This window comes from Amia ocellicauda, unplaced genomic scaffold (assembly GCF_036373705.1).
Source record: "Amia ocellicauda isolate fAmiCal2 unplaced genomic scaffold, fAmiCal2.hap1 HAP1_SCAFFOLD_59, whole genome shotgun sequence".
Taxonomy (NCBI): Eukaryota; Metazoa; Chordata; class Actinopteri; order Amiiformes; family Amiidae; genus Amia; species Amia ocellicauda.
Window position 1 is genome coordinate 473,317 of NW_027102989.1, and position 20,551 is coordinate 493,867.

General features: G+C 43.6%; 2 non-coding genes and 7 pseudogenes across 2 annotated transcripts; all 9 read right to left on the reverse strand.

Annotated features, from left to right (window-relative positions):
* Positions 1-105: 105 nt before the first annotated feature.
* On the reverse strand, positions 106-224 carry LOC136738926 (uncharacterized; annotated as a pseudogene).
* A 219-nt stretch (positions 225-443) lies between these two features.
* LOC136738910 (5S ribosomal RNA) lies at positions 444-562 on the reverse strand. The gene has a single exon (XR_010812746.1). It is a non-coding gene; the product is annotated as a 5S ribosomal RNA (ribosomal RNA).
* A 220-nt stretch (positions 563-782) lies between these two features.
* Positions 783-901, reverse strand: LOC136738889 (uncharacterized; annotated as a pseudogene).
* A 221-nt stretch (positions 902-1,122) lies between these two features.
* Positions 1,123-1,241, reverse strand: LOC136739002 (uncharacterized; annotated as a pseudogene).
* A 211-nt stretch (positions 1,242-1,452) lies between these two features.
* LOC136738862 (5S ribosomal RNA) lies at positions 1,453-1,571 on the reverse strand. The gene has a single exon (XR_010812739.1). It is a non-coding gene; the product is annotated as a 5S ribosomal RNA (ribosomal RNA).
* A 218-nt stretch (positions 1,572-1,789) lies between these two features.
* On the reverse strand, positions 1,790-1,908 carry LOC136738874 (uncharacterized; annotated as a pseudogene).
* A 220-nt stretch (positions 1,909-2,128) lies between these two features.
* Positions 2,129-2,247, reverse strand: LOC136738890 (uncharacterized; annotated as a pseudogene).
* Positions 2,248-2,466: 219 nt separating this feature from the next.
* On the reverse strand, positions 2,467-2,585 carry LOC136739004 (uncharacterized; annotated as a pseudogene).
* A 217-nt stretch (positions 2,586-2,802) lies between these two features.
* Positions 2,803-2,921, reverse strand: LOC136738892 (uncharacterized; annotated as a pseudogene).
* Between the last annotated feature and the right edge of the window lie 17,630 nt (positions 2,922-20,551).

Consider the following 20,551-nt stretch of genomic DNA (forward strand, 5'->3'; position numbering starts at 1 on the left):
GGGTGGTGAAAGTAGCCGGGTACGTGTACAATTCTTCAATTATATCTCCTGGAGACAGAAAGAGAGTATTAAGAGCTACGATGAAGTTACCCAGGAGACGTAAAAAGCTTGCAGCACCTGGTATTTCCAGGAGGTCTCCCATCCAAGTACTGATCAGGCCCTGCCCCGTTTAGATTCCGAGATCTAACGAGATCAGGCGCGTTCAGGACAATGTGGCCGCAAGCCAAAAGGCCTGGCTGCATGATGTCTCTTAAAGGCTGGCGGGTATTGACGGAACTTCCAGCAAAAAAAAAAAAAAAAAAAAATGGAAAATGGAGGGAAAAATATCAGTGCAGCAAAGGCTGTTGAAAGTAGCCGGGTACGTGTACAATACTTCAATTATATCTCCTCCAGACAGATAGAGAGTATTAAGAGCTACGATGAAGTTTCCCAGGAGACGTAAAAGCTTGCAGCACCAGGTATTTCCTGGAGGTCTCCCATCCAAGTACTGACCAGGCCCTGCCCCGTTTAGCTTCCGAGATCTGACGAGATCGGGCGTGTTCAGGACGGTGTGGCCGCAAGCCAAGAGGCCTGGCTGCATGATGTCTCTTAAAGGCTGGCGGGTATTGACGGAACTTCCAGCAAAAAATAAAAAATAAATAAATAGAAAAATGGAGGGAAAAATATCAGTGCAGGACAGGGTGTTGAAAGTAGCCGGGTACATGTACAATTCTTCAATTATATCTCCTCCAGACTGAATGAGAGTATTAAGAGCTACGCTGAAGTTACCCAGGAGACGTAAAAGCTTGCAGCACCAGGTATTTCCAGGAGGTCTCACATTCAAGTACTGACCAGGTCCTGCCCCGTTTAGCTTCCGAGATCTGACGAGATCGGGCGCGTTCAGGACGGTGTGGCCGCAAGCCGAGATGTCTGGCTGCATGATGTCTCTTAAAGGCTGGCGGTTATTGACGGAATTTCCAGCAAAAAAAAAAAAAAAAAAAAATAGAAAAATGGAGGGAAAAATATCAGTGCAGGAAAGGGTGTTGAAAGTAGCCGGGTACGTGTACAATTCTTCAATTATGTCTTCTCCAGACAGAAAGAGAGTATTAAGAGCTACGATGAAGTTCCCCAGGAGACGTAAAAAGCTGGCAGCACCTGGTATTTCCAGGAGATCTCCCATCGAAGTACTGACCAGGCCCTGCCCCGTTTAGTTTCCGAGATCTGACGAGATCGGGCGCGTTCAGGACTTTGTGTCCGCAAGCCGAGAGGCCTGGCTGCATGATGTCTCTTAAAGGTTGGCGGGTATTGACGGAACTTCCAGCAAAAAAAAAAAAAAGAAAAATGGATGGAAAAATATCAGTGCAGCAAAGGGTGTTGAAAGTAGCCGGGTACATGTACAATTCTTCAATTATATCTCCTCCAGACAGATAGAGAGTATTAAGAGCTACGATAAAGTTACCCAGGAGACGTAAAAGCTTGCAGCACCTGGTATTTCTAGGAGGTCTCCCATCAAAGTACTGACCAGGCCCTTCCCCGTTTAGCTTCCGAGATCAGACGAGATCGGGCGCATTCAGGACAGTGTGGCCACAAGCCGAGAGGCCTGGCTGCATGATGTCTCTTAAAGGCTGGAGGGTATTGACGGAACTTCCAGCAAAAAAAAAAAAAAAAAAAAAGAAAAATGGATGGAATAATATCAGTGCAGCAAAGGGTGTTGACAGTAGCTGGGTACGTGTACAATACTTCAATTATATCTCCTCCAGACAGAAAGAGAGTATTAAGAGCTACGATGAAGTTACCCAGGAGACGAAAAAGCTAGCAGCACCTGGTATTTCCTGGAGGTCTCCCATCCAAGTACTGACCAGGCCCTGCCCCGTTTAGCTTCCGAGATCTGACGAAATCGGGCGTGTTCAGGACGGTGTGGCCGCAAGCCAAGAGGCCTGGCTGCATGATGTCTCTTAAAGGCTGGCGGGTATTGACGGAACTTCCAGCAAAAAATAAAAAATAAATAAATAGAAAAATGGAGGGAAAAATATCAGTGCAGCAAAGGGTGTTGACAGTAGCTGGGTACGTGTACAATACTTCAATTATATCTCCTCCAGACTGAATGAGAGTATTAAGAGCTACGCTGAAGTTACCCAGGAGACGTAAAAGCTTGCAGCACCAGGTATTTCCAGGAGGTCTCACATTCAAGTACTGACCAGGTCCTGCCCCGTTTAGCTTCCGAGATCTGACGAGATCGGGCGCGTTCAGGACGGTGTGGCCGCAAGCCGAGATGTCTGGCTGCATGATGTCTCTTAAAGGCTGGCGGTTATTGACGGAATTTCCAGAAAAAAAAAAAAAAAAAAAATAGAAAAATGGAGGGAAAAATATCAGTGCAGGAAAGGGTGTTGAAAGTAGCCGGGTACGTGTACAATTCTTCAATTATGTCTTCTCCAGACAGAAAGAGAGTATTAAGAGCTACGATGAAGTTCCCCAGGAGACGTAAAAAGCTGGCAGCACCTGGTATTTCCAGGAGATCTCCCATCGAAGTACTGACCAGGCCCTGCCCCGTTTAGTTTCCGAGATCTGACGAGATCGGGCGCGTTCAGGACTTTGTGTCCGCAAGCCGAGAGGCCTGGCTGCATGATGTCTCTTAAAGGCTGGAGGGTATTGACGGAACTTCCAGCAAAAAAAAAAAAAAAAAAAAAAAAAATGGAGGGAAAAATATCAGTGCAGCAAAGGGTGTTGAAAGTAGCCGGGTATGTGTACAATTCTTCAATAATATCTCCTCCAGACTGAAAGAGAGTACTAAGAGCTACGATGAAGTTACCCAGGAGACGAAAAAGCTTGCTGCACCTGGAATTTCCAGGAGGTCACCCATCCAAGTACTGACCAGGCCCTGCCCCGTTTATTTTCCGAGATCTGACGAGATCGGGCGCGTTCAGGACGGTGTGGCTGCAAGCCAAAAAGCCTGGCTGCATGATGTCTCTTAAAGGCTGGTGGGTATTGACGGAACTTCCAGCAAAAAAAAAATGGATAAAGAAAAATGGAGGGAAAAATATCAGTGCAGCAATGGGTGTTGAAAGTAGCCGGGTACGTGTACAATACTTCAATTATATCTCCTCCAGACAGAAAGAGAGTATTAAGAGCTACGATGAACTCACCTGAAGGATTATTAGGAACACCATACTAATACTGTGTTTGACCCCCTTTCGCCTTCAGAACTGCTTTAATTCTATGTGGCATTGCTTCAACAAGGTGCTGAAAGCATTCTTTAGAAATGTTGGCCCATATTGATAGGATAGCATCTTGCAGTTGATGGAGATTTGTGGGATGCACATCCAGGGCACGAAGCTCCCGTTCCACCACATCCCAAAGATGCTCTATTGGGTTGAGATCTGGTGACTGTGGGGGCCAGTTTAGTACAGTGAACTCATTGTCATGTTCAAGAAACCAATTTGAAATGATTCGACCTTTGTGACATGGTGCATTATCCTGCTGGAAGTAGCCATCAGAGGATGGGTACATGGTGGTCAAAAAGGGATGGACATGGTCAGAAACAATGCTCAGGTAGGCCGTAGCATTTAAACGATGCCCAATTGGCACTAAGGGGCCTAAAGTGTGCCAAGAAGACATCCCCCACACCATTACACCACCACCACCAGCCTGCACAGTGGTAACAAGACATGATGGATCCATGTTCTCATTCTGTTTACGCCAAATTCTGACTCTACCATCTGAATGTCTCACCTCTTTTTCCTATTTGTAGTGGAGATGAGTGGTACCCGGTGGGGTCTTCTGCTGTTGTAGCCCATCCGCCTCAAGGTTGTACGTGTTGTGGCTTCACAAATGCTTTGCTGCATACCTCGTTTGTAACGAGTGGTTATTTCAGTCAAAGTTGCTCTTCTATCAGCTTGAATCAGTCGGCCCATTCTCCTCTGACCTCTAGCATCAACAAGGCATTTTCGCCCACAGGACTGCCGCATACTGGATGTTTTTCCCTTTTCACACCATTCTTTGTAAACCCTAGAAATGGTTGTGCGTGAAAATCCCAGTAACTGAGCAGATTGTGAAATACTCAGACCGGCCCGTCTGGCACCAACAACCATGCCACGCTCAAAATTGCTTAAATCACCTTTCATTCCCATTCAGACATTCAGTTTGGAGTTCAGGAGATTGTCTTGACCAGGACCACACCCCTAAATGCATTGAAGCAACTGCCATGTGATTGGTTGATTAGATAATTGCATTAATGAGAAATTGAACAGGTGTTCCTAATAATCCTTTAGGTGAGTGTATATGTATGTATGTGTATGTATGTCCAATTGCTTTGACAATACAAATGAAATGAATTGAGAGAGAGAGAGAGAGAGAGAGAGAGAGAGAGACAGACAGACAGACAGACTGACAAACACAAACAGACACACACACACACACACACACACAGACACACACACAGCCAGCCAGCCAGCCAGCCAGCCAGCTCAGCGATGACATCACAAGCCTCTCTCAGCTGACTGCTATGACATCACAGAGCATGAACATTCCGTTGCTTGCCGTCTGTCAACCACTCAGTCACTGCCAGCCAGACTGGCTGGCTGGCTGGATGGGGGGGCTGCTTGCTGCTGCTGTGTACCTTAGCAAGCTTATTTGCTTGACCGGCCTTCCTACTCCTCTGCCCACATGCCCACCTATGCCCGATCTGCTGTTCACCTGGATCACAGCTCCGCCCCAACAAGGCAGATCCTCCCAAAAATGGTACAAACTGATCCACGTTCCCCTCCACAGAAAGCTTTAGCCCAAAATAAGGGACACATTCTGCCCAATATGTCAGCGCCAACCACAGCCTGAGGGACACAGTGACACACGAGCACCGGCTGTAAATATAATGTAAATACTCGTTTGTAATGCATGTCATTGTATTTCAAAAAAGGAATCTGGAAATGGTATACCTATTTTCTTTATTTGTATGTATTAAAGATCACATTTTATTACATTTTCTTTTTCTGTACTTCATTACATCTTATTGTGATTCATAATTCTATTATTTATTTTCCGTGTATATGTATGTATGTATGTATTGTGACAAACCAAGGGGCAGGGTCATACATGGCAGATATGTCAGGCCAGGTCTGCTGCAAGGTGTGTACTCTAGGGTAGAATACCGACCCTAGGCAACTACACTCCCCAGAAACCCTCAGGCAGCCATTCTAGCACCTAATGTGGTCACTTGGTGTTACTTCCTCAATTATTCACCAGGTATATAAGGCGGGCCTGAGAGAGAGAGAAGTGAGAGACAATAGGGTGAGTTATCTGGAAAACAGAGGTAGCTCATAAGGAGAAAGCCAAGACTTATTTATTCCAGACTTTGTTTAAAATAGAATGATTATGTAAGATTAGTTACAACTCCAGTGTGAGTTAGGTTTTGTTTTCAGATTTGTTTTGTTTGAAGTAAACATACAGGCACAGCCCTGTATTTGCAACCTCCTCCCTGGGTCATGACTGGTTTTTACTCCTAAGAAGATCACAGAGAAGACCCGCACATGTGTACAGCCAAGGCGTTTTGTCATATTTGGTGTAGAATGCGGGCAGCACCTCATGAAACCCAGACTGGCTGAGTGAATTTTTTTATCCAAAAAAAAAAAAACTACAGGCTGTAATAGCCCAACAGGAAGCGACCAGGGTGCAGCAGGTGGCTCACCAGGATGCTATGCGGATGCATCAGGAAGCACTGCAGGTCCAGCATGATACAAATAAAATGTTTAGAGAAGAGCAGGAAAAGGTGACTAAAGAGCTGAAAGAGAGTGTTGAAGCACTTGCAACCAGGATTGGGCCACAGGGGGCTGCAACCCATTCCACTCCCCGCACCAATCACTTTCTGCAGAAAATGACAAAACAGGACGATGTTGAGGCCTTCCTTATGACCTTTGAGAGGACAGCGGAGAGAGGGATGGCCAAAAGATTCCTGGGCAGGGCTTGTGGCACCTTATCTGGCAGGGGATGCACAGAAAGCGTACTTTGATCTGGAGCTGAAGGACGCCCAGGACTATGATAAATTGAAAGCGGAGATAATGACCCGATTGGGCGTGACCACCGCAGTGAGGGCACATCGGTTTCAGCAGTGGGCCTACCAACCAGGACAACCAATCCGAACGCAGATGTTTGATCTGATCCATCTGGCCAGGAAATGGCTACAGCCAGAGGTCCATTCATCAGCCGAGGTGGTGGAGGCCATAGTCCTTGACAACTACCAACGCTGTTTGCCCAAGGACGTTCGACGCTGGGTTGGCCAGAATGAGGTGCTGTCCGCTGACACCTTGGTGGCCATTGTAGAGCGGTTCTATACAGCCGGAGCAGCAGAGCATGTACCGGAGGTTAAAAACTCGTTCCCCAGGCCATGACGAACCAGCGGACCGGGTAAGATGGTTCCAAAGTACTCTGGGAAACATGACGCGCTGGATTGGAAGAAAAGAGCAAGACTGGGGGGGGCAAAGGTGGGGCCTAAAGCCGAGACTAAGGGTTATAGGGGGTCACCATCACAACCAATTGTCTGCTACAATTGTGACAAAGTAGGACATATTGCGGCCCACTGCCCAGGTAGAGAGGAACCAATGCAATGTAATGTGTGTGATATGGGGAAAGAGAAACCGGTATTTTATGCCTGCCCTGTTGGGACGGATGTTTTCATAGGCGGAGTACCTAATCCAAAACACATGTGTACAGTGATAGTCGATGAGAAAGAAGTGGCTGCTCTACTCGACTCTGGCAGTATGGTTACACTGGTCACAGAAAAATTAGTAGCGACCAACAAGCTGGATAGACATCAGGAGCTCAGTATCACATGCACACATGGTGACACACGCCCCTATCCCACAGCCCTTGTAAACACACAGACAGAGGCCGGGAAACTAGATTACGAAGTCGGTGTGGTACCCAACATGCCATATGATGTGATACTGGGACGATATTTTCCTAATTTTGGAAAACTAGATAGAAAACATAGTAAATTGGAAATGCACACTGAAAACTGTAAGCCAGAAGTTGCCTCGATCCCACAACTAGAGCTAAAAGTAGACCTGGTTCCAGTTGAGTCGACAGTGAAGGTTTTGGTTGGGGAAAATTAAACTGAAAACATAGGGGTGGAATGTAGTGACGTAGATGACCCTATGGAGGGTGAGGAACCCAGCACTAGCAGGGTGGGTGAGAATCCATTCATAGAGACCCCTGAAGCTGACAATGTAGAAGTGTCAGTGTTAGAGGGACTCCCCATTGATTTTGGCAGCGCACAGGTGCGAGATCTCACTCTACACTATGCTATAGAAAATGTGAAGGTAGTAAATGGGACCCCTATGACTACTGCAGACCCGCCAACAGCTTATCCTTATTTTATGGTAAAAAATGACCTATTGTACCGTGTAAATAAGATAGGGGTGGACATTGTGGAGCAATTGCTAGTTCCCACCCCATTCAGACGAACAGTTCTCAATCTGGCACATGGGCATATCCTGGGGGGACATCTGGGGATGGACAAAACCAAGGATAGACTCCTGAGGAGGTTTTACTGGCCAGGCGTACATGCAGACGTGACAGAACATTGTAGCTCATGTCCTGAATGTCAACTACATGCTCCTAAACCAGCCTTCAGAAGCCCACTGGTCCCTTTGCCCATCATAGAGACCCCCTTTGCTAGGATAGCTATGGATGTGGTGGGACCTCTCCCAAAATCAGCCAGAGGGCATCAGTATATACTGGTTATTTTGGATTATGCCACCAGGTACCCAGAAGCCATTCCACTGCGGACCATGGCTTCAAAAGGTATTGCAAAAGAGCTAATGTTGATGTGTAGTAGGGTGGGGATACCGAGGGAGATATTAACAGATCAGGGCACACCCTTTATGTCTAAGGTTATGACCGATCTGTGTAAATTGTTGCAGGTTAAGCAGTTGAGAACATCAGTCTACCACCCACAAACAGATGGGTTGGTTGAGAGATTTAATAGGACCCTGAAGTCCATGCTAAGAAAGGTAATCGATAAGGATGGGAAAAATTGGGAATTCATGCTGCCCTACTTGATGTCTGCCATTAGGGAAGTCCCACAGGCTTCCCTGGGCTTTTCGCCTTTTGAACTGTTATATGGGAGGCACCCCAGGGGGATATTAGACATAGCCCGTGAAACGTGGGAACACGAGTCCACTCCTTTCCGGAGTGTAGTCGAGCACATCAATGCTATGCAAGAGAGAATAGCCACAGTCACTCCCATTGTGAGAGAGCACCTAAGGCAGGCACAGGAACACCAACAATTCGCCTATAATCGTCAGGCTACACTGAGGGTGTTCCAGCCTGGTGATAGGGTGTTGGTGTTGGTTCCCACTGTAGAATGTAAATTTCTGGCTACGTGGATGGGACCTTATGAGATTATAGAGCGAATACGGGAAGTGAACTATAAGGTTCAGCAACCCGGCCGCCGACCCCCAGGACAAATATATCATGTCAACTTAATAAAAGCCTGGAAGGACAGGGAAGTGTTGATGTTGACTTACCCCCCTCAGCCACTAGGGACACCGAAGGTGAATATTGCAGCTGCCTTGTCACCTGACCAGTTGAAGGAGGTGAACGACTTGATAATACGTAATAGGGAAGTTTTCTCAGGCATACCGGGGCGTACCCATTTAGTCTCTCACAACATTGTGTCTCTCCCAGGAAAGAAGGTAAATATGAGGCCTTACAGGGTACCAGAAGCTCGCAGGAACACTATTAGAAATGAGGTTAAGGAAATGCTGGAGGCAGGGGTTATTGAAGAATCCCACAGTGAGTGGTCCAGCCCTATAGTCATGGTTTCCAAACCTGATGGCTCCTGGAGATTCTGTAATGATTTTAGAAAGGTTAATGAAATTTCAAAGTTTGATGCATACCCAATGCCCCGAGTAGATGAATTGTTAGAGAATATTGGGAATGCTCGCTATATTTCAACTATTGACTTAGCCAAGGGCTACTGGCAGATTCCCTTGACCCCGGGTGCCAAAGAAAAAACAGCCTTTGCAACCCCAGATGGTCTGTTTCACTACACAGTGATGCCCTTTGGCCTGCATGGTGCTCCTGCCACCTTTCAAAGGTTGATGGACCACATACTTAGACCACACAGGACGTATGCGGCAGCATATTTAGATGATGTGGTCATTCACAGTCCAGATTGGGAATCACATTTGTCTCAGCTCCAAGCGGTATTGGATTCAATACATGCAGCAGGCCTGATGGCTAATCCAACCAAATGCAATTTGGGGTTGGAAGAGGCCAAATACTTGGGCTATACAGTAGGGAGGGGTATGGTGAAACCCCAAATATCCAAGGTTGAAGCCATAAACTCTTGGCCTAGGCCTGTCAATAAAAAGCAGGTTAGGGCATTTTTAGGGTTAACTGGGTATTACCGGAGGTTTATTCCCAACTATGCTACCTTAGCGGCCCCTCTGACTGATATGACTAAGGCTACAGAACCCAATATGGTTAGATGGGGTGATACAGCAAACCGGGCTTTCCGGAGCCTACAGGAGGCGCTCTGCCGCAACCCCGTTTTAATGGTACCTGACTTTCAGAAAGAATTTATAGTCCAGACGGACGCCTCTGAGGTGGGGATCGGAATGGTTTTGTCCCAAAGAATGGGTGATCACGAACACCCGGTGTTGTTCCTTAGCAGAAAGTTGGAATCCAATGAAATAAATTATTTGGTAGTTGAAAAAGAATGTTTGGCAGTGAAGTGTGCTTTGGACAGTCTTCGATACTATTTGTTGGGCAGGCACTTCACCCTGATCACTGACCATGCCCCCCTCACTTGGATGCATCGTTCGAAAGACAGGAATGCCTGTGTGATGAGGTGGTTTTTGAGTCTCCAACATTTTCATTTCACCCTGCAGCACAGGCCAGGGAAGGCCATGGGGAATGTTGATGGGCTGTCCCGGGTGCATGCTTTTTTGCGGCTGTCGCTCGACCTATGGGGTCGCAGCTGGGGGGGAGGATGTGGGACAAACCAAGGGGCAGGGTCATACATGGCAGATATGTCAGGCCAGGTCTGCTGCAAGGTCTGCACTCTAGGGAAGAAAACCGACCCTAGACAACTACACTCCCCAGAAACCCTCAGGCAGCCTAATGTGGTCACTTGGTGCTACTTCCTCAATTATTCACCAAGTATATAAGGCGGAAAGATAGAGTCAAGCTAGAAGGTCAGGCCAGAAGCTAGTTTGATTTCTGTTTGTTATTTACGATGAGAACCTTGGAAACAATGTCAAACGGTATGACCTACGTGCCTGTTCCCTAAAACCATGTGTAGACCTATGGACTCTGTTCTATAATGATATATGTTCTGCTTAGTTAGCCTTTAAGATAACATAGTAATGACTTTCTAGCATGTATGCATGTATGTATGTATATATATATATATATATATATATATATATTTTTGTATGTATGAATGTATGTATGTCCAATTGCTTTGACAATACAAATGAATTGAATTGAGAGGGAGAGAGAGAGAGAGAGAGAGAGAGAGAGAGACAGACAGACTGAAAAACAGACAAACAGACACACACACACACACACAGACATACACACACACACACAGAGCCAGCCAGCCAGCCAGCTCAGCGATGACATCACGAGCCTCTCTCAGCTGACTGCTATGACATCACAGAGCACGTACATTCCGTTGCTTGCCGTCTGACAACCACTCAGTCACTGCCAGCCAGACTGGCTGGCTGGCTGGATGTGGGGGATGCTTGCTGCTGCTGCGTACCTTAGCAAGCTTATTTGCTTGACCGGCCTTCCAACTCCTCTGCCCACATGCCCACCTATGCCCGATCTGCTGTTCACCTGGTCACAGCTCCGCCCCAACAAGGCAGATTCTCCCAAAAATGGTACAAACTGATCCACGTTCCCCTCCACGGAAAGCTTTAGCCCAAAATAAGGGACAAATTCTGTAACAACATAATGGATGCCCACCCAACCTGTGACAAAACTGAGATAAAAGAAAAACGCCAGTCCTCCTGGGGGAGGGACACACAGCCACCCTGGCTGCCCAATATGTCAGCGCCTACCACAGCCTGAGGGACACAGTGACACACGAGCACCGGCTGTAAATATAATGTAAATACTCGTTTGTTATGCATGTCATTGTATTTCAAAAAAGGAATCTGGAAATTTTTTTACATTTTCATTTTCTGTACTTCATTACATCTTATTGTGATTCATAATTCTATTATTTATTTTCCGTGTAGATGTATGTATGTATGTATGTATGTATGTATGTATATGTATGTATGTCCAATTGCTTTGACAATACAAATGAATTGAATTGAGAGGGAGAGAGAGAAGAGAGAGAGAGAGAGAGAGAGAGAGAGAGAGAGAGAGAGAGAGAGAGAGAGAGAGGAATATGAGCTCCTAAAAAACATTTGTTTTTATACATAAGCGGATTTAATTTGTCATTTACAAATTAATATATAGCACTATAAACATACACAGAAGACATGGAATAGAAATTCAGAAGAAAAAGTATTCAAAAAATAATAATTTTAAGAGAAACACAAAAAGAAGAAAGCAGAGAGACAGTTCAGGAAGAAAAGTCAGAAAAGAAAAGCTGAAGACAAGAATTGGAGGTAAGACCTTTCACCTATAGAGACAAATAATTAAACAAAAAAATATGTATTAATAAAATAAATAAGCATTCTCAGTAGTTGACTCAGCCAATGAAAATGCAGAGCTCCAATTTGAATAGAGTGACAGTAGGAGAGAGCCCAACTGCCACTGAGACTGATACAAATCTATCGAACAGCAGTCTGACTGCAGAGCTGCCTTTTGAAATCCGATACCCTGAAGACATTCGCTCTGCACAGGCTATAAGGACTACAAACAAGCTGTGATGAGAGCATCTCCTGAGACCCTCATCCTAGACTACACCGGTAAAGGAGAAAACAGGGTCAAGAACAATCTACTGTTCTACACTCAGTACCCCACCGCCTTTCACAAAACCCTGTGCCAGACATACCCCAATAACAACAAGAGGGGCATTAGCAGAGGCAGGCAGATCTCAGTGCTGGTAGAGAAAGACACAGACAGTGTGATGCTCACTTTTAATGTATACCACAACGGGACCATCATGGTGCAGGACAGCGAGAGCAGCCTGGACCAATTATCTCTCGGCTTCCACACCTCAAAGCAGCAGACTGAGGTAGAGAAACACGAGCCAGAGCCGGCCACCCTGCAGTCTGCCCCCAGCCACACGGAGCCAGACAGTGCCCCATCTCCCACAGACTGCCCCCCTGTCTCCCCAAAACTCTCCAGCAACATTAAAACACTAAAGGAATGCCTATCAGTGCTGGAGCTGAAGTTTGCGGAGTTCAGGGACTAAAGATGCACCACAAGGCTGAGATCCATAAGCTGAGAGCAGCAGTGAGAGACCAGGAGGAGCAGAGCCAAACCCTGAGGACGGAGCTGCACAGAGCGAGGGAGGAGCTGACCAGGACACCCCAGCACAGCTTCCTGAGGAGCCTGCAGAGCCAGCTGGAGAAGCTAACAGAGGAGCACAGAGACTGCACTGCACTGACCCCACAACACCTACAACCCCTGACGCACCCACTGACGCACCCACTGATCCACCCACACTCCCCACCACTCCTGACACCCCCACTATCACCAGACCTGCCACTAAAACCCCTGAAACGCCACTCCCCTAAAACACACCCGCTGCCCCCACCACTCCCGACGCAAAACCCGGAGTGGCAGGTCAACACAGAGGTGGTCATTCTGAGCGACTCCAATGGGAAGTTCCAGGATGAGAGGTGCCTCTTCCCTGGGCGAAAAGTGAAAAAGCTTTGGTGCCCGACAGCACAGAGAGCCCTGGAGCTGCTCTCCAAGAGGAGGCTGTGCCAGGTCAAACACATCCTCATCCACACCGGCACTAACGACCTGAGTGCCCGCAGGGGCGATGTGGCCTCAGCCCTGAGACAGGTGGCAAAGAAAGCCACAGAGGAATTCCAAACTGCCAAAATCACCATCTCCACACTGCTGCCCCGCACAGACGTGCCCCTGCACATCATCCAGGCCATCAACGCAGAAGTGTCCCGAAGATGTGCCCTCCTCCCCAACGTCCACCTGGCACACCACTGAGACATCCAGCCACATCACCTGTATGACCACGTCCACCTCAACAAGACGGGTGTGAGGAAGGTCCGTTTTTAGTGTTTCTCTGAACACATCCAAGCTTACCTAGGCGCTACATATTATTTTCAATTACCCGTAATTCTGATCTGTATTTTGGCTTGTTAATAGAAATTATTGAAGTTGGACTCCTAATTCAAAATAACCAATATGTATCTCAACGTAATTTACTGACAGACATCACTCTTTATCACTTTCACTTTTGAAGGAACTGCTTTGTATTCTGTGTATTGTTTTATTGTAGTGCTGCTTCCTTTCTTGGCCAGGTTTTACTTGCAAAAGTGATTTTATTCTCAATGTAAGCTCAAAGTCAAATAGTTTAAATAAGAAAACAATGTATTGAAATGAGAACATCATGAACCTGTGTAATTGTGCTGAAGGACAAGCACTGAAAGCAGAGAGAATTTTGTGTTTGGCATTGAATAGCCTTAAAGAAAACTATGCCGTTTTTGGAAACTTTCATATTTAAGTTGAATGTAGGCAAAAACATTCCAGTCACTCTGAAGAGAGAATACAGTTTACTGTTCGAATAAGTAGCCCCTGAATTGAAGATAAAAATCAAAAGTGCTGTTCGTAATTAGTTTACACTTTTACATCAGATGTCTTGTTTTTGCTTTCCAAATTGAGGAGTTGTGGCATATAATGTAAATGAAGTTACTTCACAAGTAGTGCGATTTTTTCGTTGTGTATGTGTGTTTGTATATATGAACTCATACATTTTTTAAAGATTGTATTTGGAAAACAAATTCAGGTATAGCACGTGTCCCCCTTTTGAATGGGTTCTATATATAACATTTTAAAACGAATGGTTCTGTGTAGAACGCTATGTTTGGGGGTTCTTCATGTAACCCCTTTGAAGGGGTTCTACATAGAACCATAAAGGGATCCACCAGAGCGATTACTCGAGGAACCCTTTATGGTTCTGTGCAGAACAATTTCTTCTAAGAGTGTGGAGTGTCGCCACACAATTTCTCTCAGAGGGCTTTTGACCAATGGCAATCCAATCCTGAATGACGTCACCACTATCCTGTTGTACTTTATGGGAGAGATGTATTAAGTAGTTTATAATGAGAAGAATAACAATAATCACCTGTTTTTCATAGGTTTTGTATCCATGGTCTCCTTCATATTAGGAAAGGAAGTTGATCCATAGCCTACTCAGAGACAACTGAGAGTTGGTCTCTGAGCAGCAGCACAAAGGGGTCGAGTCTCTCAATGTCCGTGTGTTGGAGATATTCCACCATATTGGTCCCAGCCTTTAAAACAATGTTAAAGAAGATGTTAAAGATATTGTAGAAATATATTGCAGAAGAGCAGAACTACAGTCACACTTTTTCAATGCTATTGCTGTTTTCTACCTCCCTGGTGAGGTACCAATGCGGGAAGTTTGAGAGAGTATTTCTAAAATGTGTATGATCCAATACACACAGTTATTTAAAAAGCTGACGTCTTGTACATGCTCATCAGAACCAAGCCTAATTAAATAACACATTTAATATTAAATAAGTACATGTGCAGTAGCCACTTGGACAATTACAGATCCCCAGGTCAAAACACAACAGAAAGACATGGAAGATCGTATTTTCAAATCACATCTGTGGCCCCCCTAACTGTAATTTGGTATTAGTGGGTCAAAGGATTTATTTGGTTCAAGTGATAATAAGATCATATTTTGAAAACAAACACTACAGGATGTCATATTTAAAATGACTGTGAGTACCTTTCTTTAGTGACGGTTCTGAGGGGGGCAGGGATTAGTTGAGTGTGCTAATTGGAGCTGTGAAGTGTGCAGAGAAAATACAAATGTTTTCTTTTAATATGAAAACAAAGAACTTTTTTTTAACACCGACCTGGGATTGTGTTTCTTTCCAAGTTTCCTTATTGTTTCTGAGAAGAGACTGTTCACTTGCAAAGTGAACTGGACCCGTGTGACTCGCAGGTAAGGAGAGCCCGTGTTGAACTAAGATGGCTACAGTGAGTTTTCCTGGACAAAGCTCGGGCAAAGGATAGCGCAGAGTGCACCTGCACCTGAGATTGTGTTGAGAAGCTTTGTGATAAGAGCAGGTAAAGAGGGAAAAGAAACACAAGTATTTTCTTTGTTTGAAGAACACATTTTGTTTTAACTGAAACGGGACTACAACTTTTGAAAGGGAAATAGTTGCTAGTGCACTGTATTTTTATTGAGTTTATTAGAAGAAAAAAGCTTATATTTTGGACAGAACGAACTCGTTTGGCATGCAACTAGCAGCAAACGATGTGAAGCAAACAAAACAGTTAGCAAGTTAGCAAGTTACAGTCTGTCCTAGGTCCGGGGGTGCTTATGGTTGTTTATGGGTTCCCTTACCTTAGCCAGTGTCATGTACGGGTGTCCGTACCTTACTGGAGTGTTTGTTTTTATTATAATATATATACATAATATAATATATAATAATGTAATATTTCAGATAAATCGTCACAGTGAGTGACACCAGCATTATTGGTTTTTTGAGAAATAAAAAAACAGAATGTAGAGAAGAAAATGTTGGAAGGAAGTTGGGAGAAAGACTGGTCTCCGAAGGAGCTCCGGGACTGGTGGAAGCAACAACAACCAGATAAGACAGAGAAAGGAATTGTGATATTGTGTCAGGTTGGTGAGAATCAAGAAAAGAAAATAACAGAAATGGAAGATCATCATAAACAGTAATGTGAATTGAGAGAAGAAGTTGTGAAAAATACGATAGAATTAATAGAACTACAAGGCAAATTAGAAGGGCAAGAAAAGTGGTCAGAAAAGGTGAAGGTGTAGGTGCGCGATGTGCTGCCGTGTTAGGAGCGCGTCGCGACACAGATCACTCCGAGGACGACAGGCCCGATTGGGATGATTTAGATCGCAAAGCATGGGAATATGAAAAAGGAGGTTTTGCTAGCGCTCCTCCCCCATATAATCCGGAATATAAATCAATCACTGATTTTGGTTATAATAATACATTGTATCCAGATCTGACCGCTCTGAAAACGGTCCCAGCTGCACCCATGCAAGTCAAAACTAGACAGAGTAAAGAGGAAGGTCAATCAATAGTCTATACGACTAAAACCCATGTCCCCTTCTCCCCAGGAGAAAAAGAAATGATATGGGCGTCCCTCCCAAAATTAAAACCAAACCAGGGTAACACAACTTTTTGGGATATTCTAGATGAAAAGATGGTTATTCACCTCCTTCACCCGCACGATGTACACATCATCGTGAAGGCTAAATGTCCGCCCAACATTTGGATACAGTTACTACGAGAATATCAGACCGGGGAGTGGGCTAATGTAGCCTCTACAGATGAGGAGGAAATAACAGAACTTTTTCACAATGGATCAAGAAAACTGAGATAGTGAAATAATGAAATAATCGAGTGGGATTATTTGACATTTTATTCTAAATAATCATAAGCTTAAATAATAAGTTATAAGGGCTGTTTGAGACACTGCAGGGTCAATAAAACATGCCACAGATCGGATATCTGAATTATCTTTAGATATCAATGTGTATGTGCTTTGTGTGTTTATGAATATGTATAGTTTGAAGGTGATATAAGGTAAATGTCTATGTTTTGGCAATCATTTTAGAATTATATTTAAAAATGTAACAACAGATTTATCATATTCATGAGGATCTTTGGCTCTATACAGAGTGCCTCAAGCATCAGAAATCAGAAAGAAAGACTATTATAAGAAAAGTAATCCAAAATATACATTGAATAAACAGATGGATAATAATAGTAATACATAAATAGTCATGGTGTCTCCACAAGAAGAACCAGAATTTGTTTGTTAAACATCATGTTATGGACAAGCTCTGTCAAAAGTCAAATTCAAGGAAACGAAAGGCTAGAAGAGAGCCTGGTGCAGCCCTGACAGCCTGTGAAAGCAGGAGAATGTAAACAGTCTGGTGACATGTTACAGTCTTTCAGAAAATGTTTGGTTATTGGTGCCTAGCATATAATACCTGAAATGAAAGTCAAAGTAGACCATGGTTTTAAGATGAGTGATGTAGGAAAAGGGTAAGATACCGCAGAAGTATAAGATTACAACTATAGAATAAGTAAGCTCAAGTAATATAAAATGCTTTACAGGAGAAAAGTAAGAATGGAAAGGAAGAGTAAAAGAGAAGGTGTCCTAGGATTATGGGAATCATTATTGAGATCAATGGCCTATTGGCTAATATTTTGTTAGGTACATATATGACTTCAATAAACGAATAATGGAGTGACATCTGTATAAATATAAATAAAACATATTGATAAAAAAACCTGAATACATTTCTTGTAAGAAATTAAGAATAGGAGAAAGAATAGCTGTTAGAATGCAGAGCAATGTTAACCAAAGTTGAAGAGGGTTTGAGTAAGTTGACGAGGGTCTGAGTAAGTTGATAAGGCTTGGGAAGCAGGAAAAGGCGAGTTTGATGTGTGTGAGACAAATGTGCTGCCACTTTTAGCACAGAGAGCTTCTGATGGTGATTGAATGAAACGTGGGAAAATAAATAAACTTGATGTAGGATAAATGAATAAATAATTGAATGAGATATGAGCCGCAGAGACCTCCCACATTGGAAAGTGGACTACAGCAGATAATCCTCTCCTCTCCCAGGGCAGGGTGATTAAGTGGGGACGCGTGTGAAGAGTGCAGGTGGACCCAGGTGAGTTGTGAAAGAAAGAAGAAACAAAAATAATAAGGCACGCGTGCAAACAATCAAAATAATACTAAGTGAATAACAAATTAAACAATAAAGTGAAAGATAATCAACACACAAAATAATGGCAATATAGAACCAAACAAAATACACAAGCCATATTGCATAAAGTGAAGTGAAATATAAATATAATAAGTAATGGTGATTAAGGAGCTAATTAACACCGTCCGTGACATTTACATTGGTTGGGTGTGTGGATACCAGTAATTATTTTTGTTTTATTGAAATACAAAATAATTCTATTTTTCCGAAGTGCTGAACTTTAATACAGTCTAGAAAGATTAATATTTTTTGTCTTGGGCTATATTATTATTACCATAGTTTTTCTATTGTATAAGTATCTTGGAGTAGAGGCATAGGTGGGCATGTGGGCAGAGGAGTAGGAAGGCCGGTCAAGCAAATAAGCTTGGTAAGGTACGCAGCAGCAGCAAGCAGCCCCCACATCCAGCCAGCCAGCCAGTCTGGCTGGCAGTGACTGAGTGGTTGACAGACGGCAAGCAACGGAATGTACGTGCTCTGTGATGTCATAGCAGTCAGCTGAGAGAGGCTCGTGATGTCATCGCTGAGCTGGCTGGCTGGCTGGCTGGCTGGCGGACTGGCTGGCTCTGTGTGTGTGTGTGTTTGTGTGTGTGTCTGTTTTTCTGTTTGTCAGTCTGTCTGTCTGTCTCTCTCTCTCTCTCTCTCCCTCTCAATTCATTTGTATTGTCAAAAGCAATTGGACATACATACATTCATACATATATATATATATATATATATATATATATATATATATATATATATACATACATACATACATGCTAGAAAGTCATTACTATGTTATCTTAAAGGCTAACTAAGCAGAACATATATCATTATCGAACAGAGTTCATAGGTCTATACATGGTATTAGGGAACAGGCACGTAGGTCATTCTGTTTGACATTGTCTCCAAGGTTCTCATTGTAAATAAAAAAGAGAAATCAAACTACCTTATGGCCTCCTGACCTTCTAGCTTGACCTTATCTTTCTTAAGTATACAAGAGAGAAAAACAGTTGTGAGAAAAGAATTTCTAACTTTCCTTCCACACATACATACATACATACATACATACATACATACATACAAACCAGAGGCATGCAAAAAAATATAAAGAGGAAGAAAATGTTGTATAGCACATACAAAAGGGATGGTGATGAAACAAAATACATAGAATATGTTGAGCTGCAAAGAGATCTTAAGAAAGGGATCAGGAAAGCAAAGAGGGAAATAGAAAGAAACATAGCTCTTGGAGCTACAACCAATGCAATGAGCTTTTTTCAAAATTACAACAGCAAGCGGTCAATTAAGGAGGAGGTGAAACAGATAAAGGGCAAAAATGGAGGTATCTTGGAAAACGAACAAGATGTGGGAAATATTCTAAATGAGTATTTCACAGAGGTTTTTACAAAAGAAAAAACAGATGACATGCCACAGGTTGACAATCAATCCAGTCAAACCCTAAGAGAGATCAGGATAAATGAGGAGGAGGTACTAAAGGGACTAGCAGAATTAAAATCAAACAAATCACCTGGGCCAGATGGGATATTTCCAACAGTACTTAAAGAAATGAGGGAAATTATGTATAGGCCGTTAACTCGATTATTTCAAATGACACTTAGAACAGGGGATGTTCCCACTGACTGGAAGACAGCAAATTTCATACCAATCCACAAGAAAGGGGACAAAACTGAGCCAGGAAATTACAGACCAATCAGTCTCACCTGCATCACCTGTAAAATGTTGGAAAAAATGATTAGACAGAAAATAGAGGAGCATCTCAATGAAAACCATATTCTTGGAGATAGTCAACATGGGTTTAGACGAGGCAGATCATGTCTTACTAACTTAATACATTTTTTTGAACATGCAACTGCAGCTGTAGATCACGTGAAAGCATATGATATGATATACTTAGATTTCCAAAAAGCTTTTGATAAGGTTCCACACCAAAGACTGATCCTCAAATTGGAAGCTGTAGGCATTCAGGGTCATGTAAGTAGATGGATTATGAACTGGTTGATGTATAGGAAACAGATTAGAGGAGTCACTTCTAACTGGAGTGAGGTTGTTAGTGGAGTTCCACAGGGATCAGTACTAGGGCCTTTGCTTTTTCTAATCTATATTAATGATCTGGACTCTGGGATACTTAGCAACCTTGTCAAATTTGCAGATGATACTAAAATAGGTGGCTTAGCAGATACAATCTTGGCAGCACATGCTATTCAGAGGAACTTAGATAAATTCAGTTGTGGGCTGACACCTGGCAAATGAAATTCAATGTGGACAAGTGCAAGGTAATACATGCAGTAAAACAAAAATGTCCACTATAATTACACTATGGGAGGTACAGATCTAGATGAAGTAATGCATGAGAAAGACCTAGGAATCTATGTGGATTCACTTTCTCCATCCAAACAATGTGGGGAAGCAATACAAAAGGCATACAGAATGCTAGGGTATATCGTCAAAAGTGTAGAATTTAAGTAATGTTAAGACTGTACAATGCGCTAGACCTCATCTGGAATACTGTGTACAGTTCTGGGCACCACACTTCAAGAAGGATATTGCTGCTTTAGAGACAGTTCAGAGGAGAGCAACCAGACTTATTCCAGGTCTGAAGGGAAAGTCCTACTCGGAGAGACTGAGGGAACT